Genomic DNA, 6,394 nt, shown 5'->3' with positions numbered 1-6,394 from the left:
GGTGGCTACACATTGTTAGCCGCCGGGTCCACCCTTCCTTAAACACCCATGATGTTTCCTATGCCCGGGCCCTTGTTATTGTTTGCGTCTTTGCCGACATTCGTATAAATGTGGGGGCGCAAGTCATTGCAGAGTGGAAGAGGTTTGCAGATAAGGGTGAGAGAAGCTTGATGTTCCCTTCTTTGATCACCTATTTGTGCCAGAAAGCTAAGGTTCCAGAGGAGGATGATGACGATTGGGTCCGCTAAAGGCGAAAGGTCACGGGACCGCGATTGTCAGCCGGAAGAGGAGGAAAGCGGATGATGCGGGAGAAGGGGGAAGCGCAGCTAGGGTTGACGCTGGTGAGGGGGATGATGCCGTGACTGAGGCTCCTCATGTTCAAGGTCCCTTTGAGCGCATCGAAACGCGCTTTGATGATATTGAGGCCATGTTTCGGGCGATGCCCATGCCTTCTGGCGGTTCCAGTTCATCAGGTGCTGCTGCCAGCTACCCCACCCAGTAGGAGATGAAGGGGTATTTTGACACCCAGACGCAGATGGGTGAGTCACTCACCGAATGGCCTAGAGATCTCCCCCTCCCCCTTTTTTATGCTTGGTTTCCCTTGTAGGGCCTTTATTTCTAGACAATCTTTTGTTGGTTTGCCTCTTTCTTTTTGGATAATTTTGTTTTTGGTTTTTGGTTGGCCTAGTTTATGGCTAATGTCTGGATAATTTGTTTTGGATGTTGAACTATTTAGCTTCCTTGTTATTGGTAATGGTAGTTAGTTTCGTAGTAGTGACTTAGGTGTTTCTTGCTCTTGTCGGGCTTATTTTTATACAACTTGTTGGTTGGTCATACTGCTGTTTTTATTTGATCTGTCGAAGGTTAAACAGGGAAATGGACCGGAAAAATAGGAAAAAAAATGCAGGTCTCTAATTCCAGCAGTGCCGCTTCGGTGGTCTGTCAGACCGTTGTGGCGGTACCGCCTTTGCGGCAGGGGAGCCGCAGGAGCGGTCTATTTGGGAGATGGGATCACCGCTTCAGCTGTTGTCTTTCCGCTATAGCGGTGCCGCCGCAGCGGTGGACTGACCGCTGGGGCGCTAACATCTAACCCCAAAATATAACTTACTTTTTGCACTTAGATATCAATTGGAATCGTCTAGATACCAATTGGGCTCACCGAGATACCAATTTGATCGAAGTAGCACGATTTGAAAGAAAGAAGGAAAATTTTCCTAGATGCCCTATAGCCTCCCGTGGATGGGTATGGATGTCGACGTACCATTACACGAGACTCTACTGGACATTGCTCTTGTACCTAGTAGACCGGTAACCTAGGCTCTGATATCAACTTGTCACGATCCAATTTGGGACTGTGTGGGCATCTACCTTTCCCACCTCTATAGGCGAACCCTCTCATTTATTATTCACATTAATAAAATAACAATTCACTCAAAACGGATAAATAATTAAGAATAACAGCGGAACTTCATAATACATTCATTAACTCATATGTGTACATGATTACAACAATACTTGATTACAGACTTGATACAAATTCCCAAGACCTGATCTAGACTAGTACAAAAGCAGCTAATAATTTCAGAATTTCCACTACACTCTAAGACTCAACCTCCGTCCCGGATGAAGTGGAGGAGGCCTTCCAGATAGGCACCGCACATTTTCACTTCACATCAAACCAAATACATGAAACAATCTATGCGTAAAAAGGGTGTACCAAGTGCAATATCAGTACAAAACACGCGTACTGAGTAAGTATCATAGGCCGACAATGGTTGGTGACACATATCAGTAAAGAATTCACAGAAAGACATGATCACAACTCTACCAGTTCATACATCTATCTATCGCACAATTTACAACAATACTATTTCTGTCATTAATTTCACTACAATACTGACCAATCAGACTCATAACAATCTTGTCACTTTCATATCATTTTCTTTATCACTTAATCATTCGTTTAGCATAATGGTTAACTCGTCACTAAGACACTCATTACCTTACAACACATAAGGACTGAACACACAAATAAGGTTCCGGAAGATCTATAGCTACCTCATCAAGTACAACAACGAATCCAAACCCAAACACTCATTATTACCTAACTAAGGCAACTAACCCGACTATGTCAAGTCCGAGTATATCCGATCCAATCCAACCATCACAATCCAATCATCACAATCCAATCATCAAACATCTCAATCAAGTCAGAATGCAATGCAGTGCAATAATGGTATGAGTACAATGCCATGCCATGAAAATGAGGTGTACACATATACTCTAGACGGAAATATCGACGTCTCGGTAGCACAACCCAGCGTGACTCGCGAAGTCTAAGTGCCACCCATTTCGGATCTTTGCCCAACAGACAGACAGGATCCTGGCTAATTGCTCACATGGGGAGTCTCACTGGCACCACCCTGGGGGACCCGTGGAGTCCATGCACTAAAAATGATTCCGGGATATCGTCGGAATTGGCCATGCAACAATGATGCCGGAATAGATCATCAGACATCTGCCATCTCACAGTCACTCAAGTATAAGAGAGTCTGTCAAATATTAGTTTCATACAATCAACGATTCCGGAATTGAATCTCGGACTTTGGCCTTCTCACAATCTCTCAAGTAAAAGAGTTTATCAAGATATCAGTTTCGCTCAATCAACGATACCGGATCATCACCGGGTATCGGCCATGCATCATGAATATGAGAGAATTCATGCAATGCGTATGTAAATCAATCAAGTTCAATATAACAAGTACCATAATGGGTACACCAACAACGTATCACATCACAATACCAACATATATAAATCAAGTCAAGTACCAATAATGGGTATGGAAATACTAACCAAATTAAGACAACAAAGCAGAATTCAATATCTACTAATTCCTCATGACATCAAGTCGGGTCAATAAAATAATTTAAGGTACACATATAGTGGGGTGACGAGTCCCAACACACACATTGGTCAATCAATTGGTACACGCCATACCACTTTCTTACCTCAACCTAATAGTTCAGAACAAGGATCTCACTCCACACTCGAAGTTATCCGTCATATAAATTTATGACCCAGGCGCAAACGTAGGTACATATTATCCTCTCATTTAATGGTTAGACTCACTCTAAATAACATAACTCATTCAGTCACATATTATAGGAAGTTTTCATCATTCGACACAAATAGGTTCCATCCGCTACTTCCAAGTCACATAAATCCATCAATGATCAAGGAAAACCACATTAATACCTATGTAATCTACAGGCCACAAGCTCGAACAAACATGTCACACAACAATACCAACCTAGAATTCCTTCCTAAATCTCCGATTTCCTACACATGCATTCTCTGTTCCTTCTATCACAACGATATTGAAACTAACTGAAGTATACCAAAGGGAAGTCGTAACCTACCTCATGGCCGAGCGGGTGTAATGAACATCCATTTATTCTTTAAATCGCTTTCCATATCGTAATCTACGTGAAATAGTTTGGAGACAACTATGTTACCCAAGATTAGTGCTTTCCACTTGAATCCTTCATAAGAGATTTGGATTAATAGGGAGGTATGGGGGTCTTAACCCACCTCTAGTTTTCTTCTATATCAATGCTAAGAGATTTTTCCATTTTCAAGCTTATATTCGGGAAGAACCCATTTTCAAAATCCATGCAAGAATCTATTTTTAAAGGACAAGGAGTGTAGAGATCTAGGTTATTAGCTCATTTTTGGTGAAGTACATGAGAGGTGGCTTAGAAAGAATTTAAGGTGAAATGTTGCTACCTCATCACTCTTCCAACTCTATATTACTTGAAACCCACTTGGTGATTCTGTAGATGAATGTGTTTAGGAGTAATTTCTTAGGTGGAAGGAAGGTTGGAGGGTGTTAGAAGGACTTATTTGGCTAAAAATCTCATTTTTGAGCTTTCCCGCCGAGCTGGGTGGCTGGAATTTAGAGTTATGGAAAAAATGGGACAATTTTCGAAATGACTCTTTAAATAGGGAAATTCACTATGCGATACCGCCCCAGCGGCAAGTTTACCGCTACAGCGGTACCGCTAGGGCTGCTAATGTGCCACTATGGAGGCTGTGAGGTTGCGTGTACTTACCGCTCTGGCGGTTAGTATACCTCTACAGTGTGACCGCTGTAGCGCCACTTCAACCGCTATGGCGGTTAAGTTGGGTCTGGTCCCTATGCTTCTACTCCTTACGTGATGTGTTCAACGATTTTGGTTGACTTAAAATGGTTTCCAGGATATGACTAAGTGAAGACACTGTTAAAGAGCCATAGTTGTCGTCTTCCTTTAAAACTCACAGTAATGACTAAATGGGTCGTTACACCTCAGCAGCCGCATCCTTACTCCCTTTCTTCCCTTCCATTTTCAACAAAAATAACAAAGCTCCATCAACCATGGGCAGATGTTGCCCACTCTACTTTCATGATATTTTTTTTGTCTCTACCTTGCTTTGCTTATCTCAGTCATGTGAAGGCTATCAAGATCATCCATAACCCCTCAACGTTCGGATTCAGAGTTTTTGACTAAATATTCAAAATTCGAATTTCAAAATCCCGCCCAAAAACATTGAAAAATCCCTGGCTTCTATCTATAAATACTCACAAGAACACCACCTTACAGGGGGTGAAAATTTGATATTAGCCGCCTCTCTGTACCTTTAGAAAATAACATTGATACTTCTTCACTCTCACCATTGTTAATGTCTCTCAAAAGCTCTAAAACATCTATTACTAAAAAATTATTTCTGTCTCAATAGACTTTAACCACAACAGAGGTTTTCTAATTTTTCCAACTCAAATTTCGAATCTGTTCAAAATGAGAGAGTAGATTAGAGGTCATCAACGTCCCGTTCACTGCACCAACAAAAGGTTAGTGAATCTCAAACTTCATTTTTTTTTATGTTTTTCATTTACTGCTAGTGTGAAATAAATGTTCCTGTTTTAGATAAAATCATGAGTTAGAGTTTCTCTCATTTAGGAATCATGCTTTGGCGTATTCTTTATCTAACAGTGTTCTCCCGAATTTTAAAGCTCCGATTGAGATAGCTTTTATGAAATGACTAATTGTTTTGATATAAACTTTAGGTCTTATAAATTTTGTACTTCAGCCTTCATTAGAAAATCATGGAAAAAATGGATATTTTGTTTAGCTTTCTGTTAGTCGTGGATACTATTTGGATTCGAGTTTGTTAATTTAATATTTTGTAGCATTGTTGTTATAATGGCTGTAGGATATCCACCTCCCTGTTGTAGAATAGTATGTCTCTAATAAAATCTATATTTTGTGATAGTTTAGCTATTGATATGTAGCAAATATAACCATTATATTTTGAGACAAAACTCTTTCATGTACTAGATATCAGGGAAGTAGACACTCAACTTGCATCTCTTTTGATCGCTGAGTTTGTTTAGGCTTGAGACATGAATTTGCCTTCAGTAATTTAGTTAATAATATCATGCTTAGCTCTTTTTTCTTAATCTGGTGTGCACTCATGGATCTTTTATTAAAAAAGATTACCTCATTTGTTAACAGGGACTTCCAAAGGGCACAGAGCATGTTTCTTTGTTTATTCACATGTAGGTTTTAGTGTGAAAATTTGATTAATTGTTCATGTTTTTAAGGTCCTTATTCATGTATATATTTGTAGTGTCTTTCTTGAACTTACAAGTTGTTGTGAATTGAATGATAGTGCTACTTTACTTCGTTTACTTATTTTTCATAAAAAAAGAATCAAATTGTTACTCTAATCTTCTGTTACTTTTCTTTGTTTACATGAACACCGAAGCCAAAGAGTTTCGTTTTGAGACTCAATGATGCCGCTGCCACACGAAGTCATACGTCCTCTTCTCTTTTCCCGTTTTGTTAAATAGTGACATTGAGAGGATTCCGTCCTTTTGCGGAAGTTGGATTTGAGCCTATTATTTCATCCTATCTCCATCTTGTCTTTTTTATGATTCGATACATGTTGTGTGACTAAATTGCTGTCTTTTATTTTGTTCGTGACTTTAGCTGCAAAAAACAGAGAGCTACTTAGTATTTTGACCTTTAGCTAATAAACAAATGTTTATTTTTCTAACCTTCATAGTAAGATCTTTGGAACTTGTAAATGTCATATGGTAAAACCCACTCTTAAAATGTTAGTAAACTTGGAAGGTTTAAACTTTGAACCAAAATGGCATTGGTTCGTAACTTTTTAAAATTAGGGAAAAAGCTTTCTGCCAAACTGAAGTTCTTTTTCTTAAAAAACAAATATGTTTTCCCAAAAATTATACTGGCCAAATTTATACTCTATATTATATTTATACACATATCTTCAGACTACTACTACTTATCGTAACTTATAAAATGTTCAAATTTTTATATCGAGCTTTAG

The sequence above is a fragment of the Lycium barbarum genome, chromosome 10, assembly GCF_019175385.1.
Source record: "Lycium barbarum isolate Lr01 chromosome 10, ASM1917538v2, whole genome shotgun sequence".
Taxonomy (NCBI): domain Eukaryota; kingdom Viridiplantae; phylum Streptophyta; class Magnoliopsida; order Solanales; family Solanaceae; genus Lycium; species Lycium barbarum.
Note: the sequence above shows the minus strand (reverse complement) of the source record.